This window comes from Marmota marmota, unplaced genomic scaffold (assembly GCF_001458135.2).
Source record: "Marmota marmota marmota unplaced genomic scaffold, marMar, whole genome shotgun sequence".
In the NCBI taxonomy this organism is placed as follows: Eukaryota; Metazoa; Chordata; class Mammalia; order Rodentia; family Sciuridae; genus Marmota; species Marmota marmota.
Genome location: NW_025999842.1, coordinates 64938944 through 64959191, shown reverse-complemented (window position 1 = coordinate 64959191; position 20248 = coordinate 64938944). Strand labels below are relative to the sequence as shown.

Genomic DNA, 20248 nt, shown 5'->3' with positions numbered 1-20248 from the left:
GGGTCTGTTGTGGGCCAGCATGTGCCAGGCTGCGAATTAATTTAATCTCTGAATCTCATGGTGGTAGGCATCATTATTCTTGCTTTATAGGTGGAGAGCTGCAGAGAAGTTAAGAATTCCCAAAGCCAAAGAGATAGGAGGGGACTGACCAAGCTTTCATATGAATGTGTCCGCTGTGTAAAGTTTATTTTACATGCAGAAAAAAATCATCAGGAGGATGTTTCTTAGTCATTTCCCATGAGTCAGAATGGAGCCATTTCCAGCCCCACCTGAACAAATTGGAGTCTCTAGGTACAGAAGTTAGTGGCAAAGACAAGACACATTCCTGGGATGATTTTTCTAGCAAATTTGACCAGCTTCTTAACCAATCTGTGCATTTGCTTTGGTGTGTCTCCTTTGGGATGGGAGAATTGATGTTCCCTGTCCTCTGTGCATGTCCATGTTCCTTAATAAATTATCCTTGCTGACAGTCTGGGAGAGAACCTTTCATCATCCTGCATGGTTTGCTTAGGATAAAGCCACAGTTCACACAGCACACTGGAGAGAGGCAGGATTGACAGTCGCAGGTTTCAACACCATGGCCTGACTGAGAAGACCCCAGTGTTTATCTGCAGCTAAGACTTTGGCTCCAAACTCTGGAAACATAATCAGACTGGCTCTTTGACATTCATGCTTGGATATTTCACACTGTCTCAAATGTAACGTGTTCCAAATGGGACGTGGGATTCATTCTCTGTTAACATGATCCTTCTCACGCTTTCCCATATCAGCACTGGCACCACCATACATGGAGGAGACATAGAAGGGTTTTATCATGACTGAGATGACCAGAGTTATTTATTTCCAGGTAGATCATCTTGGCGACAATCCAGGGTCAGGTTATCTACTGCTGAAAGGAGAGAAGTGGATTGGTGGCTATTAAGAAGATTAATCTGTAAAGCTTTCTGACTGATTGGATAACATTCTTTACAATAACAAAATATAATATACAAGAATGAGATAAAGAAATGCATTTATTATACAGCTTTATCCATATGAAATGGTCACTTATAGTTCAACAAGGGTTGAATCATGGCCATTGTATGATTTGCTTAATACATTATGGCACAATAGATAGGCATCTCTGTTTATGAAAAGTATTAAAATGCCTAGTTCAATAAAAATGTTCAAATCACTGTTACACCATCATTTCCTACTGGTATAAATAAGTACAAATCACAGAAAACTTTCTGGAAGGGATCATATCCAAAGTCTCAAAACAATAAAATTTCAGAGAATAATTTTACTTCAGAGAATAAGAAAATACCAGTGTCAAAGGAAATTCATTGACATGTTGTTTATAATAGGAAAAAAATGGAATTAGACAAAATATTCATTTAAAAGAGTCTTGAAGTAAATAAGTTTGTTTCATGAAATAGCACACAGCATAAAGCTGATGATAAAGAATTAAATTTAATGCATGAAAATATATATACAACATATTATTAAGGAAAGGGCAAGATATAAAATAGCATTATAAGACAATTCCATTTTATTAAGAAATTATGAGAATTTGTATCTAATTATTATAAAAATGCAGAAAAAAATTGCTAGTAAGAAGATACTCCTAAATTTTAACAGAAGCTCCATCTGGATGGTGGGATTTCAGAAGATATTTATGTGCATTTACTTTTTAGTATTTTCTAACAGTTTTGGGTATGTTTATATTATTTTTGTAACCAGAAAACAAAAACTACATCTAAGAGAAAAAAATCCAATTAGCTAAAAAAATAAATTATATATATATGAATGATCACTTCTTATGGAAAATTGTAGTGGTTTGAAGAACTCTCCACCTTTAATATTAGTAATGTCGAAACCTCCCAATACTGTTCATGATTAAACTTTTCAACATTACAAGGAGAAAGGAGGTCCCTCAGATGATATTCCAAGGGTGGTCAATGGGCAGAACCCAGGTTTGCATCTATACACAAAGCCTTTGGCCTAGAAGGTCTCAGTGGGTGTTTTCATTTTTTGACAGACACACATTGCTCTGCAGGTTGGAAGCTCCACTGTTAAGTCTACCCCATGACACATTTGTCTTAAATTCTAGAGAAAAGGCATTTTCCTCTTCAACTGTTTCTGTTTTTCACATTCCTGACTTCTTGATTCCTATTCTTGAAGCATTGTGACCCTATGTACCTAACTTGGGATCTAAGTGGGTCTAGGAGTATAAATAACTTGTTTGAATGTCAGATTTTTGTTTCAAATCATCTTAGTGATTCTTATAACCAGCATTTTCTTTCTGAGATTCGAAGTCCTTTTTGTTGGTATGGCAGGTATGTATGGTGATATGGAGTTTAGTCTCCTAAGTAATGCCATCTAGGAAATATGAGTCCACATATAGAATTCAAGTGTTTTAATGGTTGCTGTATTCAAAAAGTAAAAGAAATGGATGAAATTAGTTTTAATAGCACATTTAACTCAATATAGTATATAAAAATGCTAGTATTTCAACATACAATCAATTATTGCACTAGTTTCTTTAGCTTTGCTTTATTCTGTTGTTACTTTCTTAAAATATACAAGTAAATACTTACAATTATGTATTCTTTCCTATTCTTAGATAAAAGGTGACATAGTAAAAGATTATTTGGCACCTGTTTTTTTCACATTATGTTTGTGGGATCACTCCATTGCAATATGTAGGTATATTTATTCATTTTTGTAGCTGCATAATCCTCCATTGTATAGATATTCCATTTTAACCAGTTTCTTCTTAATGGAATTTAAGTGTTTTTCAGTATTTTGCTATTATAAGCATTTTTCTGACAGCCTTGCACAAATTTAGTTTGTAATTTATTAAGTTATTTAAAAAGTTATTGGTATAACTTTTATGAGTTACTAAGTGAGGGATATGAAAGAAATTGAAATATGACTTTGAGTCTCAAACTGTTTATCAAGAGAAGGGATAAAATGATGACATTTACACTTTCATTTTGCAAGAATTATTTTCATGGTTCCTCACCCTTCAGAAAGATCCTCAGTAAGGGGCTGGGGTTGTGGCTCAGTGGTAGAGCACTTGCCTAGCATGTGTGAAACCTGGGTTCTCAGCACCACATAAAAAATACATAAATAAAATAAAGGCATTGTGTTCATCTACAACTAAAACAAACAAACTATATATATATAACTTATATATATAACTTACTGAGGAATATATATATATATATATATATATATATATATATATANAAATATATATATATATATATATATATATATATATATATATATATAAAAGATCCTCAGTAAGTTGACATCACTACTTCTGGACAAATTTTGGGAGGATCAGCTGGCAGGTTCTGCCCAGATGGTCCAAGCTTAGTCTGTACCATGCGATCACTTCCAAGGGGGGACTGGGCACAAGTGGGTAAAGTCAAGTCGTTCTTCTGTAACCTGTGGTCATGTGAAAAAGAAAAAATCTCATTTCCAAACAACACCAAGCTGGCTTGCCTGATGGCAGAGCATTTTATGGGCATATGAGGTAACGGTGCTGGGGGCTCAGGATGACATGTTGGTCACATTAGCATCTGGGACTTCCCAAGTCCGGCAAAGCCTCATGTTGGCTGTTATGGTTTGGATATGAAGTTTCCCCCAAAGTTCCTGTCCGTGAAGGAATATTCAGAGCTAAAATTATTAGATTATGAGAACGAACACCCCAGCCCTCCACACTAGTTTGAATGGTCTGAAGAGGTGGTAGCTCTAGACAGGTGGAGTGTGGATGGAGGACGTGGGTCACTGGGGGTTGCCCTGGAAGGGTGCATCTTCCCTGTGGCCCCTCCCCTCTGCCCCACCCCCCCTGTTTCCTGGCTTGATGAATTGCTGAGTGGCTTTCCTCCCCTGGGCTCTTTCTCCGTTGCTGCCTCACCTTGGGTCCAGAGCAATGGTGTTGGCAGTCTGTGGACTGAGACCTCTGAAACCCTGAGTCCCAAATAAACTCTTCTTCCTCTAAGTTGTTCTGGTTGTGTGATTTGGTCACAGTGATGCAAAAGCTGACTAAAGCTGATCCATCATCACCACCACCCAGCACATTCCCCGTGGGGCCTGGGGAGGTACGAGTCCCCTCCCCTCTTCTTCTTAGGCTCTGCTGTGTCAGTCTCCTTCAGACAGGTGGGACAGCCTCTCACCCTTCATTTTCACTGCCAGACCTCGAATCCTGTACTCTGGGGCCATTTCTGCCATCTCGACCCACCCCAGCACTAGAAGGTTAATAAGAATAATAACTAAATTACAAGCAAAATTGTTCTCCAGATAGATGACAACTTTGTACTCAGCAGAAATGACCCTGGCTTAACGTATCCTAAACAGTAGCAGAGTCTCCATGGCATATCTTTCAAAACTGAAGAACGTTTCAGTATTTTCAAAATGTTACCATCACAAGTTGAGGACACTGGCAGGAGAAGTAATTTTGTGCCAAGTCTTTCTCTCTTATTGCCAAACCCATTAGAAGGCACTAACCTCCTTCCCAGAAGGCCACTCCCCTGCACACGGAGCAGTGGTCACTCTCAGCCAAGGACAGGAGAGTCCCCATCTGATTCATTTTTATGCGTAGGCTTTGAAGAGTAGGGAATTGTTATGATCCTGGAAAAGCCTTTTAGATGACTGCGTTTTAATTCTTGAGAACAATTTGGAATAAAGACATTAAGGAGGAGATTAACTAGCTTTACAATGCTTATCAGAGTTAAAAGTTGAAAGGAGTAGGCTATAAAAGCCATAGAAGCTGGAAGGCGGCCCACAAGCATGTACATTTTAAAAGTTATTCATTGACTCTTGGATAGGAGGGGCTTTTTCTTTTTTTAGTAACTACCCAGAAAGTCCGGAGCTCAGACTTAAAAATAAAGCTTCAGGCACATCCCAGCTCTTCCCAGCCCTCTGCTTGCAAAGCTAACATGGCCTTGAGCAGTCTTAATCCTGAACCTACCTGGGAAATCCCCTTCTTCCAACAGGGGCATAGTTCTGGCTGACTCTGGAGCCCAGCTGGTGCACGTGGATTGGGATCAAGAGGACAAGTTTGTGAATCAAGGTCAGCAGTCACTGGCTTCAAACCTTAAAATTCCCGACAGTGCTGCCATCCTTGAGAAAAATGTCTTTGGACTGATTATGGATCCCTCTTTCCCAACAGGGGCTCTGGGCAAAGGGAAACTTTTGCTGGAGGAAACAGAAGCATTGAAGACTCGTCTATGCCAAGGCTTCTGCTAGAATGAACTTATCCAGTAAGTATGCCCAAAGCCAAAGGCAGGTTTATCTGGTGTGTTGTCAAAATTTGTCTGGAAACAGGAGAAAACCATGTGTACCACCAAATTTCCTGGCTTCCCCAGGCACAGGGGTTCTTGAAGAGATGTTGTGATGGCCCTTTGTGAATGTGCCCGGTCTGGAAATGGACAAATGCTATACAGAAGGTAGGGCATATGTGAGTTCTGCCCTGTGGTATCTGCAGAAAGTGGGCAATTTTAACAAAGCCATGGGAGGAAGCCTGCATGATGACAGTGCATGCCTTGAAATGGACTAAACGTGTGGAAAATTAATGGACAAGGGGGCTTTTGAAATTCTAATCTATAAGAAATTTCTGGAAGGACTGAGTTTTTGAGTCTTTAAAACTTCCCAAGCAGCTGAGTTCCTGGGAACGGTCAGGGCCAAATATACCTTTTAACAGGTATATTCTCAAAAAAGACATGAACAGAATGGTTGAGGTCTTTGCTCAGTTGGATATCTGTGTGACACCTTCAGTATTCAGTCTTTGGATGATATTCCCCGACTCCTGAAGAATAAAGAGCGCCCTTCTCTTTTATCACGTATTGGCAGGAGGTGACAGTCTTCTGAAAACACCAGCTTTTGTCCTTTCCCAGGAAAGTCCACCTCTAGAACACTCAGACGAGAAACCAGAAAATATGGATTTGGCAAAGAAATGGTAGCCCAACACCATCCTTTGGAAGCGATTAAAAGCAACCGGCCAACAACAAATCAACAATATTTGTAAAAAGAGCCTATTTTATTTTATCTTATTATTTTTTTTCAAAAATACAGACATTACTCTTTATTACAACAAAATGCTTATCACAATATAAGTGCACAGGAAATATTTGATTAGTGGTATCTTTAAAATTTAATTTAACTGTGGTAACAAAATTTAATCATAAACCTGGCAATATGACATAAAAATCTCAATTCTAATATTTGTATCTAATTATAAATAAAAATGTGCTAAAAGGTTAAATAAGGGTGCATTGAATTAATATCTTATACTAAAATTTATAAACAATAAAAAGCATAATACAAGATTGATTATGTAAAAATTTACAGTATATCTATAAAATATAATATGCATAGAAAATGTCGGCTATATGTAAAATTAATTGAAGAGTTGATTACAAATCAGACTGAACAGAAGTAAAGAAACAAAAAGGAAATTCATCAAAATTATTAAGATAATTAACTGCATATTGAATTATAGGCAAGTTTATAGTCAAGATTGATAAAAAAAGAAAATCTAGAAAAGAGCCTATTTTATTAGTGATCTGATATATTTCAGTTTGTTTGTAAAATTTGGGGAAATCATAAGCATTTTCATTTGGGTAGAGTTTCTTCTCATGTTAAGATAAAAACCTTGTGCTTTCAGAAAACTTCAAAAATATTTGCATATTTTAGCTGTTAGACTTCTATGATTTTTATGTCAAATAAAGGCTATAAAAATTATATGTTATCATTATTTTAATTGTAATCCAAACCAGCAACATATTTGATCAGTTTTCTACTTGAAGTAGCTCTAAAAATGACACATGTTCTTACATGAACATGCTTCCCAGAAGAAAGTCACCTACCTCTATTTTCTTGGGTTTGCAGTAGTGAGGAAAGAGAGAGAGAGAGAGAGATGGTTTAAAATTTAATCATTACACATAATGTATTTCAAGGTGGGGCAATTTGGAAAGAACACTACTAGATGGTTATACTTTAACAAAATGTAAATATACCTACTTTAAGACTCAAAATCCAGACAAGCATGTACATTGCAATGTATCAAGGATTCTGTACTTTGACATATTATAGTGAGAGATATGCAGAGGTAAAGTGATTGACTGCCTGCCTTATTTGCATTCTTCCTTCCTGCCCCTTGTCACACAAAGTGATCTCATTGCACAGCAATGATCTCTTCCTTCTAGCTCAGGTGGCTTTGTTAGCGTATACTTGCTTCACTGTCTCTATCCCTCAGAATTATAATGTTGCTGCCAGGAAACTTTTTGGGGGGTATAGTTCAAGCAAATAGACTTCCCCCCTCAAATTTTAAGTTTCATTTTTTTAAAATTATGTGAATTTAAATAGAGTTTCAATAGATTAGTACATACAACATTTTTTTTTAAGTTTGTAAATCACATAAGCTCATTTTTGTTCCCCATGGGAGACACTGAGGGGCACAAGTCTGCCTTCGAAGACCAAGATGCTCACATGTCCCCTTCTGTCCTTTCAGACTGCTTAGTCAGCCTTTTCACTGTTGGGACCCAAAGACAATTAGAGGAAGAAAAGTTTATTTTGGGACTCAAGGTTTTAGAGAGCTCAGTCCATAGAAGGCTGACTCCATTCCTCAGGGCTCCAGGTGAGGTAGAGCATCATGGCAGAAGAGTGTGGTGGAGGAAGGCGGCTCAGGACTTGGCACCAGGAAGGAGAGAGAGAGAGTGCTTCTCACCAGGACAAAATATATACCCCAAAGTCACACCCCCAGGGACCCACCTCCTCCAGCCACACCAGATCAACCTCCAGTTATCACCCAGTTAATCCCGTCAGGGGGAGGATAATTTACTGATTAGGTTAAGGTTCTCATAACCCAACATTTCACCTCTAAACTTTCTTGGATTGCCTCATACTTGCACTTTTGGGGGACACCTCACCTATAATCCATAATACAGGCTTGAGCTGGGAAGCATATTTATCTATTCTATAAAAATTCTACTTATTTATCTTCCTCTTTAGACCAACTACAGTTGATGTTTGTATGAGGGGGGGCAGAGATAAATAAATAAATAGACCAGGTAGTAGAAGAAATAAACTCATAGCTGCCCTTGTAAATTTGTACACAGGTCCAGGGAGTGTGAAGGAGGAGCTGTCAAGTCTCCTGGCAGGGAAAGGAGTGTCATCTGGGGTCTGTTTAGGACAGATTTTCATGTTGTGTTTGGGAAAAATGGATAGTTGAGAAGAGTATTTCCAGTTAGAAGGATCAACATGGGTAAAGTCCCAGAGTTGAATCAAGGTAGCTTTCGTCATCTGTTTCTATTGCTATCACTGACTATCAAAGACCCAGTAATTTATAAAAAATAAAAGTTTAGTCTACTCACAGTTCTGGAGATCCAAGGTTGAGGGGAGACATCCATAGAAACTATTCTTGCTGATGGGGAATCTCTTCAGAGACCTGAGGATGTACCGGCCATCTCATGGCAAGAGAAATACATGAGAGATGGCCAAATTGGCTTTCGTAACAGACCCATTTTCATGATAATTCACTAACGTATTAGTCTATTCATCTATGAATGGATTAATCCATCCTTGAGAGGAGAACTCCCATGACCCAGTTACTTCCCAAAGGCGTCACCTCCAAATACCATTAATGTCTGACTTTGGTGGTTGAGTTTTCAACACATGATCCTGGGGGACGTTCAAACCATAGCAGTGGCCTTCACCAAGATCAGATCATTTGATGAGTACTGTCATGTTATTGCACTTAGCAGTATATCATGCTGTCTTTCCTGGAGGGTTCACAGAGATCTCTTTCATTCTTTTTAATAGCACAAATGACATTGTGTGGATATGCCACAATTTGACTATCCCGTTCCCTATTGCTAGATACTTAGGTTATTTTCAGTTGTTATAAACAATTGCCCAATTGTTTCCTTAAGAAATATCCATGGATGGGAAATTGCTGGGGCAGAGTACCCACATGCTTAATGTATTTTGATGTATATCTTGCAGATTGGCCTCTAGGAAGCTCTACAAAGCTTGACCTCCCCCCATAGTACATGAAGTCCATTTCTTTGTATGCCTGCAACTCTGAGAATGTGAATCAATTTTATCTTTGCCAATCATTTCAGTGATTATTATTATTTTGCTTTTCTTTAAGTTTGTTTTTCTAAATTACTAGAGATTAAGTAAGTATTTTTCCCTATATTGATTGGATGTTTATGTTCTTCTTTTACAGAAGTAGCCATTTTGGACCTTTGCCTATTTTAAAATTAGAATGCTAGCTTTTTATTGTTTAATGGGAACATTTTGTCTGCCAGGTACACTGCTGATATTTTTCTCAATATGATAGTCATCTTTTAACTTTGTTTATAGAATCTTTCACTGTGCCTAAGTTTTAAATTTTTATGAAATCAATCCCAAAAGCATAGAAATAAAAAATGACTTTCTATTATGAAAGACTGAAAAAATGATTGTTTTTTTTTAACTCCTGGGATTCATGCTTTTTGAAATCTAACTTTGCTGCTTCTCCCATCAAGAGATAGCATCTATTTCCTTGCCTGTGACCTGCAAATGGCCAAGGGAATGTAGCAGAATTAACCATGTGTACCGTCTGCTGTCTTTTGAAACCTTACCTCTTCCATGTGAAAAACCCAGACTGGCCCGTCAAAGACAAGAGACATGAGGCCCAGTGGCTTCACTGATGGTATTGTCCAGTACAGTGGACATGGAAGACATGACAGGTAGAGTCGTCTGGACACTCAGCTCCCAGACCACCCACCAGCTGACCGCAGTCTTGCAAGCCCACTCAAGGTCAGCCACTGTTGGCCCAGATCAGCAGAACTGACCAGATGGCCCATTGGCTGTTTGTGAGCTGTAACTAATGATTGCATCTTTAAAGTCCTAAGCGTTTGGGGCAGTTTGCCATGAGGCAGTAAATAACTGATTCACTTATATTTTATTCTAACAAACACTAGGTTTTATTTGGGGATTTTAAGTTTTTAACTCTTTAATCCACATGAATTTATTTTTGTACTTAGTATAAGGTGTGTGGGGTCTTTATTTATTTTTTGTAAATGCACGACTAATTTTCTCAAGAGTGTTGATGTTTCTTTTGCCACTGATTCAAAATGTCATGGTTTCATTAAGTTCCCATGTACATGAGGGTTGGCTTTTGGGCTCTCTGATATGTTTATTTTCTTATTTCTGTGCAATAACACAATGTTTAATTAGTTAATATTGGAGTATGACTTGATATCTGGTGTTCTCCTAGGGAATAATGTAGCAAGCCAATTATTAGAAGTCAAGGGGAGGGATATTGTCTTAAATGCTTTTGTATTTCTCACAGAATCCAGCTAAGTTTTGCAGACATGGTGGTGATTGCCAAATGTTTTTTGAAAGAGGAAACATTTGGTCTCCTAGTATAGTGGAGGCTGTGGCATTCACTGTACTAGAAATCAATCTGGGAGCCTTGTAGCATACAAGGATGGCATTTGTAGCCAGTATCTCTAGTTATCTGCACAATAACTCGATTAAGTACAAGGTAAGCAACTGAGAAAGGATGCATCATCATACAATGGAGAAGGAGAAAGAGGAGGAAAGAAGGGAAGAAGAGGAGGAGGAGGATAAAGTTTCCATTTACTCTGTGTTGACTCTGTTAGTTTACTTTATTTGACTCATAACAGATCTAAGAGGTTTTACATCCTTTTTGTCAGAGCAGGAGATTCAAGAGAAGTGAAAAGTCAAATTGTAAGTGAAAGAGTCAAAATTCTAACTGTGTGTGAACACAGAAACACACACACACACACACACACACACACACACACCGCTGAAAGAAAACACTCCTAAAGGTTAGGGGTGATTTTCTCTGCATAGGGCCAACATGGAAATCTCCATTTTCTTCCTGATACTTTAGCTGTCATCCAGATTTCCTGCATGGCATTTTCTCTCACACTTAGCCTGGCTCTATCAGTGTTACTAGGCTGATGGAGAACAAGACCCTGTGTGAGAAACCTCCATTCTGCCATGTTATTTCTCAGCTGCAGTTGGGAAACAAGATCCTCAGGTGATCTGTGGGCACATTAAATTTTGTGAAGGATTGGTTGAATCACACAGAAGAAAAATGTAGATAATGTATTTTAGTAAGAGTCTTATCACTCCCTTGAGGCTTTGTGCTTTAGAGTGTCTACTGAGAAATACTGTACACCATCCACAATTTCCCACTTTGATTTTCTTCCCTAGAACATGAAAATTTCTTATGGAGATCTTTCATTTTTCATTTTACAAAATTATCTTGGCAGATTGCATGCTCACCAGGGAAAGACATGGTATTTCCAATCTGATCATTTCCTTAACTCTATGTTTTACATGTCAGGTTCGTTTGCTCACTAAATTCACACATTTTATTTGTTTGCTTAAGGCAAGATCTAGGAGTCATGTTCCAGACAAATATCTCATCTTGTCTGATGAAATCAAGAAGATGCTTCTGGTATCAAAGGGAAGGAGCGTCTCATGTACAGGGAGGGACTCGAATCCTTGGCCAGCCAGGAAGAGCAAGAGCATGTGTTTTGGTCATGATCCCTCCTGTTGGCTGAGCTGAGTTGTGGGACTGTTTAGGATACAGCACTGGATCTTCATGGCAAGACACTGCTGTGGTCCCCAAAGGAGGCTGGCAGTGGAATCTAGGACACACCCACAGGGAATAAAAACACAGTTATGAAAAAATGATTACCATTAAAATCCTGAGCTGTAAGGGCTTATGTGCTGGCACAGGTCCCCAGTTTTATTTTTCTAGTTTATTTTCACTCATTGGAAATAGACTTAGGAATATTTTGAAAAAGAATGTTTTCATTATCTGAACTAATCAAGAAGAACAAATACAGCAGATCAGTTACAAAGGCATTGTGGATACTTCATATAAATGATTTAATCAGGGCTGGGGATGTGGCTCAAGCGGTAGCGCGCTCGCCTCACATGCATGTGGCCCGGGTTCGATCCTCAGCACCACATACAAACAAAGATGTTGTGTCCGCCGAAAGCTTAAAAAAATAAATAAAAAATTCTCTGGCTTCCTCTGCCTTCAGTTAGTCTCTCTCTCTCTCTCTCTCTCTCTCTCTCAATCTCCTCTCTCTCTCTCTCTAAAAACAACAACAAAAATGATTTAATCAGCTGCTAACCATTTTTTTTTCAAAACAAACCTTGATGGTTAGCATTTTGCTTCTCCACCCCACTTAATTTCTTCTTGCTCTCACCTGGTGGGTTATAAGGACCCATGAAGCCACAGGTTTGAGCTAGAGGAAGATGAGTGGTTCAGAGGTCAGGGATGTGGGGCTCTGAGCTTCCTTCTCTCTTAAGTTACTCAAGGACACCCCTTCTCACACAATATGCCTTCTGGAACCTGGCCTTGAATGAAGTACTCCATACGATATATTGCTGCTGCTCTCATGGGACCTTATGAATTGAATCAGTGGACTTGATAATGTCCAGCTCAGTCATGGTCAGGGACTCCTTTGAATTAGGATTCTTCCCTTTCCCACTGAAATGTTTGAATCTGATATAAATCTATCATGCAACTCAAATATAGTCATTGATCTCCTCTTATGAAAAGAATCTCTCTCTCTCTCTCTCTCTCTCTCACACACACACACACACACACACACACACACAATCTGTCCAGGCAGAGTAAGCCTAATGTCTTTATCAGGTGGGAGGTCACAAAAGTAATTTACTGAGCTATGAGCTGGCCATGGCTTGGGATGAACCCCAGTGTGGTCTACTGGAAGTTCCAAGCAGGGAATGGAGATGGCTTACAGTCACAGTTAACAGGGTGGCTTACGGTCACAGTTCTGGAGGCTGGAGGTCCAAGATTAAGTGCCACAGGTTTGGTTTCTCCTGTGGACTCCCCCCTCTCTGGTTTGCAGATGATGGGGACTGGGCTAAGGGAACCGTGGTAAAGGGAACCCTAACTGGATCAGAAAAGCAGGTGCCCTCTAGGAGGGGTTTGCAGTGCAACTGATCAGGTCCAGGGGGAGACAGTGAACTCTATTCTGATTCATTTTGGGAGCATCATCCATGAGGTTGAATTCAAGACTATTCTATACATTTATTCTACTCACTCTTTAGTATCAATGTGGCTCTTAAATAATTTCAATTAAGTAATGTATAATTTTTAAGTAAAAACTTAGAAAGTAATTCTGGTAAAAGGAAATGCAGAGCCTAACTAGACAGTTCTGAGCAAGACCCCTAACCACCAGGCAGAGTGGCCAGGGAGCTGCCTATCAGTTATAGATATGAACATGAAGAAGAAGGTGTAATCCAGAGGCTCTAAATGTGATGAGGGATGTAAGCAACAGATGGAAAAAATATTAATGGTCATTCTTAGAGCCAACCTGGGTGACTTATCTCTCCTGGGAGAAGGAAGACATTTCCAGGATCTTAGAGATCAGCAATCTCACCTTCCAAGGGGGTCACAAATCTGGACGCCACCATTCTTGGCTACTCCAAAAATCAGATTGGAGAAGCCAAGGAACTCTTCCTTCTGCATGCATGAGGCAGTAGCAGGTCTCAACACGAGTGGACAACAGGCGGCTGGAATTGGTCCTGCTGCCTCAGAGCGAGTCCAGTTTGTCTGGGTCCGTATTGGCCAGGCAGCTGCAGCCCCCACCCCTCATAATACCTGTCCCTGGTTGTGCTCTCAGAAGCTCAGTGCTGGGATTCCGTCATTCCCCATCATTCCAGATCCCTTATGGGACAGAATCCTACATTCAACTGTTAACCTCACCGGAGCCCTTGAGTGTGCATCAGAATGACTAGGGGGTTTATTAAAACAGATTCCTGGGTTCCACCCTGAGGTTGTGATCCCAAGGCTGGAATCAGGCCCTGAAGTTTGCATTTCTAAGTTCCCAGGTGAGGCTGTCTGGTGAAGCTCTGTGGGCCACCTGCTGACAAAGAGGGTGGCTCTTCACTGGACAAGTTCTGAGGGGATTTCTACTCTGCCATTTGCTGTGCAGGTGCTGAAGAGACAACAATTAAAAGAGAAATGCAACACATACTCTAGTTGGATAGGTGGATGTTAAACAAAGAGTTGCATAAATAACTACTTTATTACCATCATGATAAGAAAAATCATTAGACATTTATGTGAGTATATGACAGAGGACTCAAAGACCTCAGGGAACACATCCCTGAGGAAATGACATTTCTAAAAGGAATATTTTCATTTTCATTCATTCATTCATTCACTCACAATCTCCATGCAAGCAAATAATGTTTCTACATTGAAAAGGGGTATTTCTTGAGGAAATACCCTTAAGTATTAAAGAGTGCTCACCCTCCCTACTGGTGCTTTCTGGAAAGAGATAGATAATGGGGAGACGACTTTTCTCAGGAAAAGTTTTTAAATTTCAACTTTTTTTTTTCTTTTAGAAAAAGTCACGAAGGTAAGACCAAAAGGCTGTAGGGCCTAGGAGCTGAGCAGGAAATACTGGAAGTGGACTAGTACGGGCTGCATATTTCACAAGGGAGGAAACTAAATTTTAGGGGCATTAGGATTTCACCCCGCACATCTAGTGATGGTGTTGGGCCTTACTCTGGAGAAGGCCTGCTACCAAAGCCAGGGCAAAGCCAGGGCATGTAGGAAACTGTGAGGGGTTGGAGAGGCTGGAAGGACCTGAGAGACCAGCAAAAGGGGCGGGCCAATGAGAAGGCAGGGTCAGTGAGAAGGTGCGGCTAGTGAGAAGGTGTGGCTAGTGAGAGGATGGGGCTGGTGGAGATAGGGTCAGTGAAAAGGTGGGGTCTGTTAAAGGGTAGGGTCTATGAGAGGGTGGGGCCAGTGAGAGGTGGGGCCTATGAGAAGGTGGGGCCTTGAGAGGGTGGGGCCAGTGAGGGGTGGGGCCTATGAGAAGGTGGGGCCTTGAGAGGGTGGGGCCAGTGAGTAGGTGGGGCCAAAGTGAGAAGGTGGGGCCAGGAAGCCCTTCATTTCAAGATGTGTGGAGAACCATGGAAGAATTTTAAACAGGGATGTGAATTTATTAGCTGTGAGATTTGAAGCTAGGCACCAAATGTTTTTCAGTATTACCTGGAAGAGACAACATCTTTTCCACCTGATGAACGACCTGGGACTTCTCCAGTGAGATTATTAGAGGTAGAATGTGCACAAAGCTGTCTGCCTGTATCAGCATAGGTGAGTCACATTGCTAACAAGCATGTCACCTTTCTGGTGCCATTTCTTGGTTTACCTGAAGTGTTTTATTGAATGCATCCTAATATCCCTTCCAATCTTGACATATCTTGGTCCTGAGGTAGGTTTAAAAATAATGTATTTCAAATTATTATACATTTTTTAAGCTTTTGCTCTTCAACAGAAGACAATCAAACAGGAAAAACAATGTTTAAAAATACATTTTGGGAATAAAGTGTATTTTTTCCTTTTCCTGGTTCTTTTTGATGTGTGTTTGTGTGTGTATGTGAGTGAGAGAGAGAGAGATAGAGAGAAATAGAGACAGACACACTCTGTATGTGAACACAGAGCTGAACCTGTGATCATTTCCTGCTTTCTAAACACCTTAAGTACTCCAGTGCCCAGAACCTACCTGCTTGGGGTGGGTGGAGGGCTACAACCTTCATGCCCCTGAAAAAACTGGCCAATGTTTCTACTTTTGACCTATTAGTGATATGACCTCAGCTATATAGGTGAAGTGGGTTTTTTTCCTAAAAAAGAAATCATGTGTACCTTCCTGACCAAACATGATTAGGGGTCTTCAAAGTTTCAGGAAAAGTCTAGATTAGAGTTCAAACAGCCACATTTGCTCAGAGCTAACACGTGGTCTGTATCGTTTCTATTAAGGTGATAGTTTAAGGTCAGTTGGCAAGCTGGATTAATGATTGACTGAATTAGGTGACTCAGATAAAACCTACATCCTGACTTGTGGTCACCCTAGTGGTGCCTTTCTGAGGATGCCTTTGATCTTCAATGGTCTCTTTAGACCTTTGACTTCTGGTGTCAGAGTTTGTAGCATCTTTTGTTTCTTGTTGAGGGTCTTTGTGAAATAAGGAGGTTTGTAACAGTGTTCCTCCTTCAGGGGATAGTGAGTCAGTAGGAGCTATTATAAATGGTATATAGAATGGGTTGAATTCAGCAGGGTGGGAACTAAACCCCCTCATCCTGAGTTAACCCACTCTGAACCAGAATGAAATCTGGCCATCATCACCTGGGAACGGGAAGAGAAGGGAAGGAAGAAAGGACACGGGGCTGTAGGGCCGTCTCCATGGGGCCTGAGCTCACCCGAGTCTTGAAGCTGGGACGATCCTTTGGAGTTGTCCCACTGGAGGTGAGGGGGTCGAGCCCTTATTCTCCCACATCTATCAGCCATTGGTTACTGGCCTCCCTTGGAAAGGTGGAGAGGCTTCTAGGCAGCTGATGCCAAGGGCTCTCTGCAGGCAACACTCACAGCAGCAGGAGGACAAGTCCTTCATCCGGTCCCAGGGCATCCCAGGTCCACCACAGACTGGAGTAAAAGGCACAATCCTACCTAGCTGTGGGAGGCATGACCTGCTGTGAGCCCTTCTGGCAAGTTGCAGGTACAAGCTCATTCTCAGTGGGGTGTTTGGAGGTTCCCTGACACCCACCAAGGACTTCTGGGTGCTGTTCTTTGCACTGTTCTTGGCACTGCTCCAGGCTGTCTGCCATGGTTCCTGCCCAGGCCTGAGATCTTGGAATTTATTCCTTTGTGGGTTCCCTTGCCCTTCCACGAGCTCCTTTTGTTTAGGAGTTGGATGTAATGTTTCCGGAGTCCATAACCTGTTCCTTAGAAAAAGGTGCCTTTGCCTCACTCTTGGTGCCCAGTTTGCCCAGCCCTGCCCTGGTTTCAGTACAGAAAGTCTCCTACCCCAGGACACCTTTTAGTCCTGGTACAGGGATGGCTGGTCACCCTGGAACACATGGACGCAAAGCGTCTGCAACTTAATGCTTCAGCTACAACCTCATATCTTTAGGTGTGACCACCTCCCCAGTCCTCATGCCCGTCACCTTCCAGGGACTCCTGCCAAGCCAGCCAAGTGGCTTGTGAAGCTCTTGCTTTGAGTGATAGAGGGCACACACTGTGTCACTCTTGAAATGAGATGAATAAAACATGACAGCTGATGCTCCAAAAAATCCTTCCTCCTACCAGAATCTTCAGTGCCCCTGACATCTTCCTGCTTATCCTGGAAGTGGGTAATGGACTACAGCTTGTAAAACCTGTTCCACAATGTGGTAGTCTATCTGCTTAGTGTGGAGTGAGGTGAGCTCTCTGGGTATAAAGTCTCAGGGGGGCATGTCCCTAGTGGGAGACCATCCTTCTGGGGGACTGCCAGTAACCATAAAGAGGAAAGCTGGACGGGTGTCTATTCCTCACTATGAGCTGCACCATTTCCCCTTCCAGTCCTTTGGATTTAGGTAAGAAACTTTAAGAAGCCTATGTACACAAAAACTATCCAAGGATTCTGTTAAAAGTGTAGCTTATCAGCTCATAAACATAAAAAGATGATCAGCTTCATCCATAACAAGATCAGCACAAATTAAAACTAAAGCAAGATGCTATTTCTGACCTGTCAAGTCAGCAAACATCTGGCACTCTGGCCATAACACAATGGGGAAAACACACGCTCTCACACATTGTTGGCATAGTCCCCTGGAGAAGCATCTGGCAATACCAGCACAAGTTCAGTGCATCTGCCCTTTGATCCAGAAACCCACTCTTGCTAATTCACTCCACAGATATACCCGTATGCATAACAAATGACTTATGAATACTCTATAATATAATATCCTAATTGTCTTATTGTTTATAATAGCAAAAATAATTTGGAAATATTTTCAGTGAAAAATTCCAATAAAATATCCTTTTGTCTTAAGCTATAAACTATTGGTTATTAAACTGTAATAGACTTACACTATAGGATATTATATGGCATAAAAAATTAGTGGAAATGTTTGCATAATTCTAACATAAAGGGATCTTTAAGATATAGTATTGAGTGAAAAAATTAAATAACAAGTTTTATATATAAAGTTAAAATATATGCAAATATATACATATTTTTGCAAGAAAGGAGGAAATAGAATATATATAAAGGAAATGGAATATATATATAAAGGAGGAAATAGAATATATGTATATGTAGTGTGTATATATAATATATGTATATATAATTTTTTTGAACTTGTGAACCTCCTGCTTCAGCCTCCCAAGTATCTGGATTATAGTCACGAGGTCCTCCATGTCCAGCTCCCTTCTCCAAATTTTAATTTCCTGATGCAAGGTTGGGTCCAGAATTCTATATTTTGATAGAGGTTTGGAGGCAGATGAACCAAGAAACACACACTTAGAGAGACACTCTGAGTGCTCTTTCTCATGCATTTTTTTTTTTTTTTGGCATTTTTACCTGACCTTTTTGTTTGGTTGAATGAATATTTTATGGTGCAAAAATGTTACAGGAAAGGCTCTGAGGGAGGAGACAAGGTCGAGCTGATTGGAGCACCCTAAAGGCATCAGTGGGAGCCTGGAGCAGTGTGGAGTCAGGTCAGGAACCTGTCTAGAAGGTGGTCACGTGGCCAGATTGTCCTGGTTGGGAAGCTCTGTGTTCCCCCTAGTCCGTAAAAAGTCCAAGAAGGTTCCTCAGAAGTGTCTGCATCCTCAATGTTATAGAGCTAGCAGATGTGTCACAAATTAGCAAAGCATGAGGTGTGGGCAGAAGGGATGATGTTGTGGACTGAATTGTGTCCCCCTCAAGAGATACATCAAAAGATACATCCTAACCTCTGATACCTACAAAACTGGCCTCATTTGTGAACAGCATCTTTGCCTATACAATCTTGTTGACATAAGATCACACTGGTTTAGCGTGGGCCCGCAGTCCGGATTGCCTGGTGTCTAAGAGAGAAGAAATTTGGGCACCCAGACATGGACACATGGGAAAGAAGTTCACGTGCCCATAGAGCAGCTGTTGGAGCTACAGGGCGAGGATGCCAAAGATTGCCAGCTGCAGAGGAGCTCGGAAGAGATGGGGAAGGACTCTTCCTTGGAACCCGCAGAGGGAGCACCACCCTCCTGACATGTGGATTTTGGACTTCTAGATTCCAGAACTACTAGAGAATAATACATTTCTCTTTTCAAAGCTACTCAGGTAATGGTGATTTGTGGCAGCCATAGAAAACTAATGCAGATGGTGAGAGAAAAAATTAAAAATAAAACTACTCACAGGACTGAAAAGCCAGAGAAGTATGCTTGACCGCCCTAAAGATAGGGAAGCCTGAAGGAGGGTTTGGAAAAGGCGGGAAGCTCAGTTTTAACTCACCAAATTTTAAGCACACATGGTATAGCAGGGGAGGTGGGTCAGAACTGGTTGAATGTATAAGTGCAAATTCATGACGTCAGTAGAGGGATTTTATGCATCGCCATACACCAACCAAGTGCTTATTGAAGCCTACTAGCTCCACTGCCCTGGTTTTCTCAAGGTGATAAGGGGGTAGGAATAAAGTCCATTCCTCAAGAAGTTTATGTAATATAATAGAGACATGGGTCTGCATATGTGAAAAATAACTAACCTTGCAAGGAATGAATACATGGCAAGTGGATATAAGTTTGAACTTTTGGAGGTATTATGCTGGTCATGGTTAACAACTAACTTGATTGTGTATTCAACAGTTTCTCTGATGCAAATATTCCCACCATGACCAATTCCAAGCTCCCAATGTTATATCGCTGAACATGGAGTAGAAGAGATGCTGATGGTTTGCTCTGGGAGTCAGGGCAGCAGGTAAGATCCAACTTCACTGGAAGTGAGAGCTCTGAGCTCCAGAGATGAAGATTGAAGAAAGAAACTAACTCAGCATGTTTTGATGGATGAGTGGATCAGAAGGAAGGGGAAGAGGCTTCAACAGGAAGCAGTCTGAATAAGGAGCAGGAAAGGAAATGGAGAGAAAGGTCCAGGAGCTACATAGAGCTACATCCTGGTCTCAGTTCAGACACTTGTTAATTTACAATCTAAGCCTCATTTTGCTCATGTATAAAATAGTACTTATCACGCAGGATTATGACCCAGCCATGTTAATTTGGTACATAATAGACACTCAAAAATGTTAAGTTGTCCTCAGCAATGAGCTGAATAATTTTGTTGAAGTGTTTGTGTAGGGCTATAGTGGTAGTTAAAACTCCAAAGATGCATGCACACATACAGGTTTATATGTGTACATGTGTATGTATATATGCACATGTATAAACAT

At 40.6% G+C, this 20248-nt stretch overlaps 2 long non-coding RNA genes across 2 annotated transcripts; one reads left to right on the top strand and one right to left on the bottom strand.

Moving 5' to 3' along the window:
• Positions 1-995: 995 nt before the first annotated feature.
• LOC107156197 lies at positions 996-5351 on the bottom strand. Its single transcript, XR_001505333.2, has 3 exons — positions 4964-5351; positions 3375-3438; positions 996-2408 (listed from the first exon to the last, which is right to left on the bottom strand). It is a non-coding gene; the product is annotated as an uncharacterized LOC107156197 (long non-coding RNA).
• On the top strand, positions 4545-6735 carry LOC107156189. Its single transcript, XR_001505332.2, has 2 exons — positions 4545-5065; positions 5165-6735. It is a non-coding gene; the product is annotated as an uncharacterized LOC107156189 (long non-coding RNA).
• Positions 6736-20248: the final 13513 nt, after the last annotated feature.